This window comes from Cuculus canorus, chromosome 4 (genome assembly GCF_017976375.1).
Source record: "Cuculus canorus isolate bCucCan1 chromosome 4, bCucCan1.pri, whole genome shotgun sequence".
Taxonomy (NCBI): Eukaryota; Metazoa; Chordata; class Aves; order Cuculiformes; family Cuculidae; genus Cuculus; species Cuculus canorus.
This window is the reverse complement of record NC_071404.1, coordinates 33984749-34000442: the sequence shown is the minus strand read 5'-3', so window position 1 is coordinate 34000442 and position 15694 is coordinate 33984749. Positions and strand designations below refer to the sequence as shown.

Below are 15694 nucleotides of genomic sequence, written 5' to 3'. Positions count from 1 at the left end.
GTACTCTGAAGTTTGCATACAAGATTCCAAGTGTGAAAAATAAGAATGCCAGTTTCAATTATTTGATTTTCTGATGAATTGTAAAAAATCTGGAGATTTTGTTTGCTATTATTAAACTATTTTTCTCAAAGACAATGCATTACTCTCTTCCTACGATGCCACTTCTTTTTTCCATAAGCCTTATTTCTTTGAGAAAAAAAAATCACAAGATGTCCTACAATTTTTTTTAATCTAGTTTTGTTCTCCTGAATTTTAGTGTTTTTTAAGATTCATTTTCTGTCTTCCACACTTTTCCATTGTTTCTTATCTATTGAAGAGAAAGTGCTGATGAAATCTTGTAAAAAATCAAATATATCTCTATAGTGTTATTGTTTCTGTTACTATGTTGACATGGGCGTATGTGACTATAGTTTATTCTTTTCCTGTTCCAGTGACATTTAGGGGATTCCCTTTTTTCATGGCTCTACTGTTTTTGAATTTTCCATTTTTTAGCTCTTACCTTTCTAAGAGAGGTTCACAGGTGGTTTAATCTTTTACTATGTATTATTAGTAGTTCTACACCAATTACTGTTGTACCTTTCTCTCCTTTGTCCCTCTGGACCTCTGCTCCAACTTCTATATCTAATATTCATTGTTCTGGCTTCTGAGGTCTTTGTAAGAATGTCCCATATATTTAGTGGGAAAAATGAAACTTCATACATTTTCAACAAAAACTTTACTTTTCTCCTTCTCTACTTAATAGACCTTCCTCTTCCTCTCAGTAACTCAGGCATGCCATATATTTATAAGAATAAGTAGTTACCCCAGTAACAAAACTAATAATCATGAATAGTTAATAGTGGAACAGAGCAAACAGCACTCAGATGTTTTTTAATGAGAAAAAGATGGCTCTCAAAAAAGTCATAATAGTGCTCATTAATATCAGCTCTCTGTATTACACTCAAGAACCTCTGAGACATTGCAAAAAAACATTATGAAGCATTCTCTTACAGTTTTCTTGAGGTATTTCCATTGATTTTATAGAGTCCTCTGATACTATAATCCTAACTAAGGTACTTGCTTGGTACTGTACAGCAGACTTGAATGACACTCCAGCAAAGAGAGCAACTATGATATATACCGTAGATCCAAGAAAACAAGAATGCCAAATACTACCAATTCCTGTTTAAGAAGCAGAGATATGAGTGTTAGAAATTAATACTAAATGAACAAGTGAACAATACCGATAAACACAGTCTACGATAAAATTTCTACACTTCTGCTTAATGTCCCAAAGATATTACTCAAATATCAAATGTTTTTAGCTGCCTCAGATCTGTAGACTTTTTGGTGCCTAGTTCTTTGATATGACACTTTATTTTCCCTGCTCAGGCAATTGCCTAAGTATTTTCTGGACTAAAAAACATTTGTGGAGGAGGATACATTCAGAAGAAAGAAATCCTACATATGACAGATTGTTTTAGTATGACTGTCCTATGAAGGCAACAAGAAAAGATGTATAATTTTTAGAAACATTTCATAAGTAAACTCAAATACAATGGTGAAGTTCATTATTGCTTAAAATATTTAGCATTCTGCTATAAGAACAAAAAAATAGCTAGTTTTCAGTTTAAAAAGGATGTTGGTCATCCTAATGGAGATACTCTTACAAAAGTAAAAAAGGGCTTTACAAAAATGAAGAAATTGTATCCCAAAAGAAGAAAGTTTCAATGCCCTGTAGCAATCTCAGACAAATGTTTTATATATATAAAGTAATTAATGTCTCTCACAGAACTTGTAAATTGAAAGATGCTGCAACTTATTATTTTTACTGTCCTTTAATGAAGATAATTTCGCTACAGGGAAAAATGTTCTAAACAGTTTGATACAAAAACACACAAAATTTTTAGTGTGGTATTAACCCACTGCCAAAATCACTGCTAACAGATTACTGTCAAAATCTCAAGAAACAAAAATCTTACCAAGCTCGGGTGAGCTGTACAAATCTGACGTTTGTTGAACCTTTGGCTAAATAGTGCCAAAGGAAGTATAAATCAAATACTTTGCCTAAAATAGCTCTTCAGCAAAATCCCTCAGAGTTTGCTGTAGATGAATTAACAAACAATTGGTTGCAGAGGGAGTTCTGTGTAGATGGCAAGATAATGAATTCTGACAGGTTGAATGGTGCAAAGATAATGGGCTGAGCTGTCCACTGACTGTAAAGCAGAAGCTGATTAAGGTTAAGACACTAGGAAAACACCTCAACAAAACTGGATCAAAAGGAACTATTCATTTCATTTGGGGGTTGAACTGCAGGATCTCAATTTCTTTACTAAAAATTGATATACTAGTCCAATTCAAGCATTTGTATTTTTACACTGGTAAACATGACTTGCTACATAATTCATGACTCTTCTAATATTGTCATTCACTCCAAATATGAAAGGTCACATAAAGCTGACTTTGTCATGTTAATACCTTTTCTGAAATAATTTCAGATTCAATTAGATACAAAGAGTTACCATTGCATAATTTGTTGCAAAAGTTTTTCAAAACAGAGTATCTGAAGCCAGATTTCAGGAGATGAAGAAGCGCTAAATAATATTAAGAGTTATCCACCAAAGAACTATTATACAATTTTCCTTCCAGAAGAAATGTCACTTAGTGTCTCTAAAATCATGGCTGATGAAATTAAGACATTATGTAAGAAAGGTGGCAAGACATATGTGAAAAAGCTGAATGATATTTATTAGGTCTAGAATAAGTAAAAGATATGTATGGCTTGTTAGGTAAAAAAGAATGGTTTGCTTCTAGGGATATTAATTTGTTTAGCTTATGCACAATCCAGATTAGTAAAATGTCTCAGAAACCAGCAACAGAAGAAACAACATTTACTCTTTCTATCATCATCAGAATTAAAAGCTGTTAAAAAGGCGTTCTCTCCTTTTTTTCTGTTGTTTTTCAGATGTCATCTGCTAAAAGCAGACTGAAATGTTCTAGACAATGACTTGTGTAATCAGCTAGGGCTGGAACCTATTATCACTTACTCCAGTATCAACAGACCAAGTTGTTTTCTTGGTCATCATTACAAAGAATAAAAGAATTATTATATGTATTTGATCTTTGTATGTTACAGACATGGGAGAAAAATAAGCCCCTCAGAGACTGATGATAATAGTTTAAAGCCCTCTTCCTCAATTCCACATGTAAGGAGAAGCAGGGAGAGAAATACCTTGTATGCCCTGAATATTATTTGCTCTCAAATACTTCCTGAAGAGAATGAGAAAGTAGTTACCATGCGCCTAGATGGAAAGTCAGTCTTTACTCCATAACCTTACCTCACAGAAATAAGCAAGCAGACTCTGAAATACAATAATGAATTGATCTAGGAGATACATTTTCAGCATCACTCTGGTAGAGCTGATCTTGTGTTACGTAGGCTAAGAGGCAGGTTGGATGACCCCCTGAAATTCCTACAACAGCTATTAGCTCTCATCCCTCCAGAATTTGATATATCTAATATTTTAAGAGCTAATATTTCATTCTAAGGGCACAAAAGACTAAAATGTTGAGAGGAAATAGAGTGGTACAGATCAAAATATTGAACTGGAAAAAAGGTCAGCATATATTGTAAGTTCCTAAGCACCTTAATTTATTTGTTTTAAGGTCATGTTTATATGTCCCATTCAGAATTCACGTGCCATTATAATGTCATAGGTCATTTATTAGCCACTGCAATCTGGCAGGTAGAAACCAACAGCAATCATTGTGGCTATGTAGTTTCCAGACTGTTGAAAATAGTGATTGTGACACATTTTTCCATTCTGCAGAACTGATGGAGTCTAAAAAGTGTTTCTGCTTTGTGCAGGTATTAATGATACTATTAGCAGAGCACACGTCAGTTAGATTTGGCTTCACAGTCCAACATGTAGTAACCTCACCTCTTTTCTGAAGAAAGATGACGTTCTCTTATGGCAGCAATGCACCTGGAAACTTTGGGAGGAAAAAGTCTGCAAAATGTGCCATTTAGCTAAAAAGGCATGGTAGTGTAAAGGAATTGCTGGCACAGAAAAGTGAAGTCAAATTTTTCTGTTGCAAACCATCCATTTGCATTTAGAAACCAGAAAAAACCTGGCTGCTTAATAAAAAGAACTCCCACGAAAAACATACAAAATGGGGTAAAATGGATACTAAAATGGTAGAAGAAAATCACCTGGAAATTAACTTTAAAAAAACAAAGACAAATAAATGCCAGAAAACTTAGTGATGAAAGCTCCTTCTGAACTTTGGATTGCAATTGATGTGCACAGCATTGGCCGGTTGGTACTCAGAGAACAGCACCACAGACTTTATTTGGACGAAAAGCAGCTGCCTCTATTAATATGACTTTTGTGACAATTCAAGCAGCTGAGGACAAGCCAAAGGGGAATGCAATATGTTGGAACTGATTTTGATTTAAGATAAATCCACGGATTTGAGTGACTGTAACATGGACATGCTAGGCATGTAGACACAGTGACATAATCTTCCAGTTACCATTGCTAAAAATGTGTCTAAGGAACTTTATTTTGAATACTTTGTTTACCAGAGGAAGAGTAGAGTCCTTTGAGCAGAAAGTGCCTTGAGCATCTGGATAGAAAATAAAATACATTTGTCTCTTCTCAAACATAACTGGCACTGAAGCTATTTTTTTACGTCCCTAGATGTTTAATACATCAGTCATGCTCTGCTTTTGTGAAGGTTTGCAATAAGATGAAAGCAGAGCTATCTGAAGTAACCGAAGAATTCTTGGGACTAGTTGCAAATTCAGTGGCAGCATTTTGTGTGCCCTGAATATTTTCTGCTCTCAAAAACATTTGAATCCTAAGTTGCATTGAGACAAGAGAAAAAAAAGGAAGACAAAAAAAATCATCATCATGGTTTTTAGTCCCAAGCATTCCAACGGTGATATACACAGCTGGGCCCCAGACCATCAAAGCGTTTACACGTAAGTCAGCCTCAGCGACAAGCCATGTTTGACTGGGGCAGTCAAAACCTTAAAATGTTTGTGTTGAAATGGAACTACATAGACAAAGAATACTGTCTGATGAAATAACAACAAACCCAGCAATGACTGCATTCAACCTTCATTTCTACATAATAGTTCATTGAAAAAAAGATAAATAAAACTTCATCTGAGTTCCCTATGTGTTGACTGTATTTCACAGACAGCAGTACCCAGGCTTCTAGAAAGGTCCTTAGCAAACTGTTAAGCCTTGCTAACCTACCCAGGTTTTCCTGAAGTGGACTGAACGGACTGTTCCCAGTCAGTAGTTCCCACAACACAAAAAATCCCTCCATTTCAGGGAGAAAAAAGACAACGCTCACTAATAATTACAGATTTCAGAACTCTGTGTGTGCGCATAACAACACAGGAGGTGTATGCACCATACATCCTTCAGCTGGAAAGTTTATCTCAAGAATACCCTGCTGCTCTACCCGCAGCAGGGGTAAAGAAGCTGTTACTTGCTTTCCACCTCTCAGATCATCTGAACTTCAGAGCCCTGGTGTCTCAGGGACTTTGATGGGGGGTGGGAAGGGTAAAGGGATGCAGAGCATGCACGTGGATAACGCACATTGTAAAGCTCGAGCTCTGGGTATGCAACTTTGTCTTTTACCTCTAGAATTTTGTCACATACATATCCTATTGTGGATGATTCCCATCCACCTTACACAGCTTGTAGCTCTAAAAAAAGAAGCCTAGAGGACTGATTGACCATTCCCAGTGTACTCTCTGAAGCCTTTGCAGGGATGTAAAGCACACTGAAGATGCGTAAGGAGTTTTAAATGGCATTATATGGAAATACTGGAAATAAAGATACTTTGAAAGGAGGCTACTTAATCTACCCAAGAGTATCCATTCGAATTCTGTTTTGGCTTGAGTGGGTAAATACTATATTGAATAAGAAAATACCATAGCTTCTTATAGCTTGAAATTCAATTTAAATAGGCAAAGATCATTACCAATGGGTGTGTAACAACAGCTGCTGCTGACTGTCACAGCTATAGGAGCTTTGAACATTTACATCAGTTAAGGATCTGTTTGTTTGATTTAATGCAGGTTAAGGAGGAAACTACCAAAATTTGTGGTGGTACAGACACCCCATTTTCACACAACAAAATATAGGCAATGCTATTAAAATCTGCTATGAAACTCTCAATTCAATGAAAAAAAAATCAGTATAGCTAAATGCAAAAGAGCAGATTGCTCTGGATTTTCATCCACTAGATTGCATTAGACAGCATTGAAGTGAAAATAATAGTTTGAGATGCTCAGTCCATTTGAAATTAGGTTTGAAGACAGATATATCAGTAGATGTATTTTCACATACTGAGAGGACAGAAAATCTAAACATCTACAGCTAAAGGTATGTAGCTGTTAATTAAAAATGAAATTATTATTGTAAGAGGTGCTGCTCCACACAATATGAAAGATGGCATGTAGCAGGGTTACTGTAGTATATGATGCATAGAGTATATATACATATATACACACACTGAACAGTCTTTCAGTCTGCCACATCTCTTACCCCACTCTAATACAAGTTATAGCTGTGACACACATCTGGAATGAAAAATGAGCAGAGAATTCCAGAACACTGCTGCAATCAGACCTCAAATAATAAAAAATTGCAGAAAACAAATTCCTAATTACTTGATTGCAATCCTTTTAACAGGGACTGCTTTTTTAATGCTTTTGCAATGTTTACTGCACAGAAGATCAGTCCATGAAAAGGGCAGTATAAATAAGCATGAAACTGGTAAATATTATTCCTATTACTATGTAATCTCACTTCTGTTGCCATAAACATAAGTCTCTTTCATCTTTTCCTATGGTTTAGAAAATACTTCTTCAAATTAGCAGACAAGGTTCATGGAAATTAAACAACAGACTGTTTCCAAATTTGTGCTTTCCCATTACACTGGTCATGATAGTTTCAATATTTAAACCACAGCATAGCAACACAGGGACCACTCCAATGCTTTTTAGAAAATCTCTGTTTACAGTTTACAGCTGCATTAACAAATTTCTGAGTCACACTAGCAGCTTGATTTGTGGTTTATGTGACCTCAGCTTTGCTACTCAGTTTCTTCAGGGTTGAGATTTTTTCAGGAGTCTGTCTGATTTGCTGTTGTTTTTATGAGAGAGAAATTTTGGCTGCTAGTGCCAGACTAATATTTAATGTAAAAAGCATGTTAAGTCTGTGATGATTACTTTTAAGTCAAAGTCACTCACAGTTTCTTAAAATTAACATCAATGTGATAAACATAAGTGTCAGCAGATAAGAAACTTTTACAATGTTTTGAAGTCTGCAGTTTATGTGGCAAAGACTATAACAGCAAGCATTACTAGCTTTTCTTGTAGTGATTTAAAGCTAAAGTATGCCTATATTTTATGACTCCTCTATAGCTGTCCATAGAATTTTCACATGCACGTAGCCACTGTTGACTGTTGTATTTCAACTTGCTTACACAGATGTAAACAGTTATATTAAAAGTTCAAAAATTCACAATCCAAACAAAAAACCTGAATTTCTGGCTGCAAATCTGTTCACAGCTAACCTGCATGAACATGGTACTCAAACACGCTGGTATTAGGAGAAACAGCCAAAGCTTGCCTGTAAATATGAAGCACTGTAGGCTTTTCCAGCAAGCAGAGCAAAGTATTTTTTGGCCAAGTTGAGAGTGTGATCACTGATTTCACATATGTCCACTTTAAAACAATGTTAACTTCATTGATGAGAGCAATCTTAGCAAGGAGAAAAGTACAAATCAAGCCCATCTCCTGCTTTCAGTAGAGTCCAGTATCTTCTGTGAAGTTTATGATTTCATAGAATCATAGAATCAGAAAATCACTAGGTTGGAAAAGACCTTTGAGATCATCAAATCCAACCATACCTATCCACTACTACATCATATCCCTAAGTACTACATCTACCTGTCTTTGAAATACCTCCAGGGATGGCAACTCAACCACCTCCAAGAGCAGCCTGTTCCAGTCTCAAATGACCCTTGCAGTGAAGAATTTTTTTTCTAATGGCCAACCTGAACTTCCCCTGGTGCAGCTTGAGGCAATTGCTTCCCATCCTATCACCTGTCATTCCAGAGAAGAGACCAACATCCACCTCTCTACACTCTCCTTTCAGATAGTTGCACACAGTGATAAGGTCTCCCCTCAGTCTTCTTTTCTCCAGGCTAAACAACCCCAGTTCCCTCAGCTGCTCCTCATAGACTTGTTCTCCATCCCCTTCAACAGCTTTGTTGCTCTTCTCTGGACACGCTCCAGAGCGTCAACACCCTTCTTGCAATGATAGGCCCAAAACTGAACACAGTATTCAAGAAGCAGTCTCATAATGTTGAGTACAGGGGCACGCTCACTTCGCTGGTCCTGCTGGCCACACTGTTTCAGATACATGCCAAGAAGCCATTGGCCTTTCTGTAGTACGGAAGGCTATGAAAATCTAGTGGAAGAAGTGAGAACACATTTCACCTAGTAAAATGGAGGTTTTAGGGACAGCTCTGTGAAAAACATCATGATATTTAGGCACTAGTGCAAGAAATGAGAGAAGATGCATTCTGAAGCATATTAGACATTATTTGAACTGTCATTTGAGACACAAATAGTGGAAATATTCAAAAGATGAATTTTCACTGAAGCTAGGCAATATGAGGCAGAGCGGTCAATTAACCAGCGTGGCTAAAGAGGCTGACAGAAAGGTAAAAGAATTCACATGAGCTTTTGAACTTTGAATTAAGCATATGAGTAGGTGACTAGTAATACAATGATCTTCGTGATGTAGCTAGATCAAAAGAAAGGTAAACAGAGATAAGAGGTTTAAATGGCTTTATATGGAAATGCAGGAAATATCAACTTTTTGAAAGCAGGCCCCTTAATCTACCTGATAGTATCAAATACCTGTGATCCAGTAACAAATATTTAGTTAGAGTTATAATGAAAAGACTATGCTGCACTGGAATGCAGCAGATCAGCTGAATCACAGTCTCGTGAACTCCACTAGATTTGCCATCTAAGTGATGCTTCTCAAAATGGTATGTTTTGGAACAATTCCAAAACCAATAAACCCAGGATCTTCTAACGTTTATCCTGCTGTGTAAACTTAAGTAGGAAATGTCCTCAGTACATGATCATAAAAGAACATCTAATTACACAATTCATTTCAAGGTAATTTTTGAAGGTATATTCGTCATATATTTTCTGAATTCAACACTTTGCAAACAAAAGGCATTTCTAAGGAAGGATATTTGGAGAAAACCTCAAGTGTTTTCTTTTAAAGTTATCATTCTCATAACATGCAAAGTACATTTTCAGAATTTCAGAAGCTGCACAAAAATTGTTTTAAAAATGTGTGGGAAGATCAAGACTGAATTGCATCCTGACAGACTCATAGATCACTCACAGAAGAGCAGGGAGAATACCAAACTTGAAAGTTAGAAATTAATATATTTAATTATATGTATATGGAATATACACAACAGTCCCTACAACTGAGTCTATATGCAGACACAAGTTTTGAAGTAATAGGTCACAAATGTGGAAAAGAAAATCACAATCTGCCATATTGAGAACAGCTGACTTACCCAAAATTTAAATTCACAAATTTCTGGCTCAGGTTTAAAGTACTAAAGAATAAATCACATATAAAGCTTGGAATTCAGAGAAACTTAGTATCCTTCACTGCATTTAAAGAATGTATCTCTCTATCTTTTTAAAGGGACTGAAGATTTATTTATTAGTGTTATTATGGATAATCACTTTATAGAGATTATAGTTCTCCCTTAGAAAAGGTACTCTGACACTGTGCTTGCAAGATGTGAAGGGATCCAAAAAGCCTGAGGTAAGATGACCTTAGTGAAACCAACAGTCCAGAATAAGGACAGTTCTTAATACTTTTTCTCGAAAAGATCTACAGTGCCACTGAAGCTGAAAAGCTTTTTTTGCTAAGCCTAAATATGCTAAAGTAGGCATGCTTTGAAGAAATGCATCCATCACTGAAATAAATCTAATTGTGCAGTGTCTGAAACTCTCTGAAGGGCTAAGGGCATTCCTGAGTACTGTATATTTGTAATGATTCATATACTCCTTTAAAATACACAAGTTTCAGAAAAATTGATCTCAGTCAATAGACTCATAAATACAGCTAGAAAGGGTGTGTAGTGTGAATTTTTCAAGACAAAGGTTAATAGCACAGCCCTAAGGTACCTTCCCAACTACAATTTGTATTGATCTTGAAGATACTTAGCTATTAAGAAGTAAGAAAAGTTTATGCACTCCCCCACAAGCATTTAAGATCAAATAATCAAATAGGCGGTGGAAACAAATTAAGTTCCGTGGATAAGGAAAATATATTGACAAAAAAAGATGAAGAAACAGCTAAGCTGGGCACACTATGTACACGTTACTACACAACTTTTCATATTCTTTTAGGGATAAAGTCAACTATGGAATAGTGGAATACTTTGACAAAAGAACTAAGAGACTCATTCAAGGACATTACAAGCAGTCACGCAACAGCTAAATTCAGAAAGAATATGAGGAGGCACTGAAGAAAGCAGTCACACAAAATAGCAAGTTGGATCAGATAACATCGAGGACATAGTGATAGAAATCAAATGGACTAACTATATGTTGTCTCCATGGAAAATCAAGCTGACTGACAGAAAATCTGCTGTCATAGTCTGGTACAAGGCTTCTACATGGTACAGAAGGGCTGTGGAAGATTATGTTCCCTTCACAGTTATTTCAGGTAAAGAATCACTAATTGTCCTGGTGAGACAAAAGGCTGTTCTAGAATGAAGCTGAGAAATGTTCATGGGAACATAATACAGTGTTGAAACAAGTAAATTCAACAGCAGAACATGCTACACACAACACATTATTATTCAAACAGTGAAGTCTGAAAATGGCTTAGGAACTGGGCTTTCACAATACTACTACAGTAGTTGTAACAGGAGACAGACAGCTGCAATGTGAAAAAGAAATAAATTCTCAGCTGAGAACAAATTACTTGTCATTGTCATATGTGTCAAAAAAATGTCAACAAATACATAACCAAGATGGGTCAAAATAAAACAGTCTGCTGTCAATTCCACATGATAACTACTTTTCTTGGAAAATACTTCCAAGGTTATGCTGAACATTACTTCAGATGAAAAGAAATTGGTCTTAAAATCGTCTTCCTATTTCAGTTTGTCAGTTTGTATAGAAGTGAATAAAAGAAGTCACCCTAGTCATTTTTCTTCTTCAAACATATGATGAACTCCGCCTATGGCATACCTACATATAACAGTCTATTCCATCTGTATCTTAAATCAGCATGTGATTTAATATCTTTCTGATTCTGGACTAATTTTTCACACTCTTCAAGTCTCATTTACAGAGTACAACAGACTCTTCCAGAACTTCACAAGCTTGGGAAACTGAGTATCTGTAACATCCTTTGGCATCCATGGCATTTTCAGTTCCAAAGCCAAAGGCCTGATGTCCAATTAGGCTCGGACAGAATCATTTCCAGGGAATACACTGTTACTTAAAAGACAGTCACTACTTTTAACTACAGCTGAGTGCAGATTTTCCTAATAATAGAATTTTGAAAAATCTCATCTGGTTGGAAATTTAGAAATTTCCCTATTTAGAAAGATTTTACTCTTATTTCATTACATACTTCTGTTGCCTATTTTTTGGTGCTAATACTTTGCTTAATAAGTAGATTATTATTGCTCAATGAACTAAACAGCATATCAAAGAAAACAGTTTAGACCAAACAACAGTTAGCTGCATAGGTAAAAGTCATTGGTGACAGAGGAAAAGTGCAGTGATTTCTTTTTTCTGGATTCACAGAACTAGCAAATGGGAATTCCAGGTGTCTGTGAGGTTCAGGTTCAAAATTATTCTATCATTTGTTCCACTTAACTGAGTCTAATTTTGAGAGTCATATTAATCCCTTTTTCCACAGCCCCTCCTCTCAGAATAGTGTCAGTACACCATGAAATTTTAAAGGCAATGTTGAGTCATTAAAATAAGTAATCTGTCTGGACAATTAACAGAGCATTAGGTACTGGTTTAAACAGGTTAACTCCAAGCAGACTTTTTTCCAGTGGCCACAATCCAAACAAGAACTTAAAACAGTAAGAAGTGAAGAACAGTTGTCAGTAAATCTTTTTAAGAAAATTGCAGAGTAAGGCTGTGTTTCATTCTTTTTTTAACTACTTTCTATAAAATTCTTGTCTTTTGAATTTTTTTTAACTGATATTATGCCACTGCTGCACTTTCTTTCAGATACGACTTTTAGTAGTTATTAACTAGAATGCTATCAAGCATATTTACCAATGTAGAAAGACTTACTTCCACAGCTGAACATTCCTGGTGTTTCACAATGATTTGTAAACTGAAAAGATTTGATACAGAGGCAGAATAAATTGAAGTGCTAGAGTGTAATTTTAAAAGTCATTATTTCCCAAGTGTAGTCACAGTTTGAAATCATGTAGGGTATAATGTAGAAAATACATGTAGAAAAAATTGCCTCAGGACCGCAAAAAGCCAATGAATTTAGCTGTATTCTACACTAACAGATGGAAAGTAATGACATAAAGGTCTATGAAGGAATCTAATGAAATGTAATGAATTATATGCTTTGGCTAGGAACGAATATGGAAGGAAAGATATAGGATCATAGAATGGTTTGGGTTGGAACGGACCTTAAAGATCATATAGTTCCAACTCTCCTGCCATGAGCAGTGACACTTTCTATTAGATCAGGTTGCTCAAAGCCTCATGACAGATAGGAGAACAAAAAAAAGCGGAGAAGAGTACTAAAAGCAAAAGTCCCAGGGCAAGCAAGAAACAGAGGTCACATGTACACAAGTGCTCAGAATTTTAGTATTCAATATATTGGCACAGACTGAAAGAAAAAGATCACTTCTGAACTTTCAGTATAGATATAGAGCCAATGAAGTCTACAGAGGACCAGGAAGATGGTTCTGGGAGGCAACAAGGAAAAGGACAACTGATGGCCTTGCATTAGGACTTGAGTAGAAGATAAATCTTTAAATCTCATCTTCTGAAGGAACACAACAACATTGAAGAGCTTGCTGCCATTCGTTGAACAGCTGGAAAACAAACCTAAGGCTACGTGAAAACACCAGAGAAATAAAAGGCAAGAGAAAATGACACAGAGCTATGTTCACTTGCATTTATTATTCAGTACTTTAGAGTATGCTGGATAATATGCAGTTTTGCTTCAGTTACGAGCAGCAAAGTGTTCCATAATCCTTGTCACATAATGAACATGTAGAAGAGTTAATCAAATGTATTCCCTTACTATTGCAATCTAAAAATGGTCAGAAACCTCGTGGAATCAAGATGTCCTAAACAAAAGAGCAGGTCCTTCTGGAAAGCCTCCTTAAGGCAAAGATTACAAAAGTTTCTAGTACTATGTATGCCCATCTCTCGTGGATGGCATAGAGGCATCCCTGAAGCAGCTGTACTGTTCTGAATGGTCACTGAGGAAAATTTGAAGTGGGAGATAAAAACTAAGGTAAATAATTAATTTTCAGGGCAAGTAAGTCAGGATACTTGTCAAAATTGGGATATTTATCAAATTATACTAACGGTAAAAAAACACCTCAGCCCCAAATGTTCTGTGCTCTCAAGGGTTCAATTTCTTTGCCAGAAGCAAGATAAGTAAAAGAAAGCTAGAAAGCATTAGAGAGAATAGCACCATTTTGAGGCTGCGAGCTGAACGACACCCTGTGGACTAAAATCACTTTGAATGACTGAAAGTTTGCAGTCAGGCCCCTTCTGTACACCAAGAGTAATGTAATTACTGCGGCTGTAATCACCGGAGGAGGTGTGGGGCTTTCAAAAACTAACTCCACACTTCCACTTCGAGAGGAAGGGTTTTTTTAGGATTACTGCCTAATTAGTGCCCTCTTATAGTTGACATGTCAATCTAACTTCTCAGTTATACTGCATTCCTAACTTATCAGCTCATCTTGACTCTTTTCTTATCCCAGTAGAGGGTCAAAGTCTCTGAACAAGAAGGTATAATAGTGTTTTAATTTACAGATCATCATTAGGCAGTCCTTTATTTCCAGCATCATTACAGTGTACTAAAAATGCCCATATTTCAGTGTTTCTATAAAAAGTATTTGGTCATATACTACATTTGCACTTATCACAAGCATATGTGGAAATGCTCCTACAAAGTAAATTCTTAAAATAAATTTAATTAAAATATCTTCAGAATGGGATTTAGCTTAAATTAAGTATATACTGCAGCTGCCACCCAGTGTTACTACTGGAAATTCCATTTACTTCATTGGAATATCTGTATAACCGAGTAGGAAAAAAAAATGACACAAACAACTTCATGGTTTGGAGATTTATTTGCAAGACCAAAAAGTTTCACGTTTTTGTGTAAAGTATGCAAACATTGTGTCCGGTCATTACAAGGAATGGTCAGCAATCCAAAAGACAGAAACAGGTGAAACTTCTGCGAAATTTCAATCTGACCAAGAAAGTTTTCTGAGTAAATATGGGGACAGGAGGAAATATGAATATCTGAATATAAGCAAAAGATCTTAGAAATCAATTCACTGCTTTATTGGTAGTCTATGAAGTTATCTGCACAATAAAGACGTGCTCAAGCAGATAGACTCCAGTAAGAATTCTGGCAGCAAAGCCTTGTGACTGCAATAGTGTGAGGAAAGCAAAAGAGAAGACCCACTAGAATAGCTTACAATTAAGGGCTGCATCATTGTTGTGACGAATGGGATAACCCAGTACGAAAGCACTGACAACAAGCAGATTGCAAATTCTACATCCACCAGGTTGCTTCAGCTTACCTTATTTGCTTCTTTTTTTCTTTCCAGTCATACTTCTGCATTTCCATGTTCATCAGGTTTGGCCATATCTTTTAAGAGTACATTTCAGATAATGATTGCTGCAAGCAGTATTAAAAAGGTGCAAGCGCAATCTTTGTACAACTGCATAATCTTCCACACATTGTCACTAAGTACATACTAGAAATACTTACCAGGAATAATTCCAACAGCAGCACTCAACCTCCTTTTAAAATGCTACCATTCATAATGCCCGTAAGAAAATATAGCATCTCAGTATTCTATTATTACAAAGTGTATAAAAAAACAGCCTTCACAGAACGTGTAAAGGATCCCATAAGGATGACACCAAGCTGAGTGGTGCAGGTGGCACACCAAAAGGATGGGATGTCATCCAGAGGGACCTGAACAGGCTGCAGAAGTCGGCCTGTATGAACCTCATGAGGTTCAACAAAGGCCAAGTGCAAGGTCCTACACCTGGATTGGGGCAATCTGCAGTTTCAGTACATGATAGGGGATGACATGATTGAGAGCCCTGCAGAGAAGGACTTGGGGGTGGCTGGTCAAGAAGCTCAACATGAGCCAGCAATGTGCGCTCACAGCCCAGACAGGCAACCGTATCCTGGGTTGCATCAAAAGAAGTGTGGCCAGCAGGGCAAGGGAGGTGATTCTGCCCCTCTATTCCCCTCTTGTGAGACCCCATATGGATTATTGTGTCCAGTCCTGGAATCCTCAATGCAAGAAGGATATGGAACTGTTGGAATGGGTCCAGAGGAGGGCTACAAAGATGATCAGAGGGCTGAAGCACCCCTGC

General features: G+C 36.5%; 1 protein-coding gene across 2 annotated transcripts in view; it reads right to left on the bottom strand.

The window, feature by feature from the left end:
• Window positions 1-15694, bottom strand: part of MTNR1A (melatonin receptor 1A) — a 54171-nt gene that overhangs the window by 29153 nt on the left and 9324 nt on the right. The gene's annotated exons all lie outside the window — the stretch shown is intronic.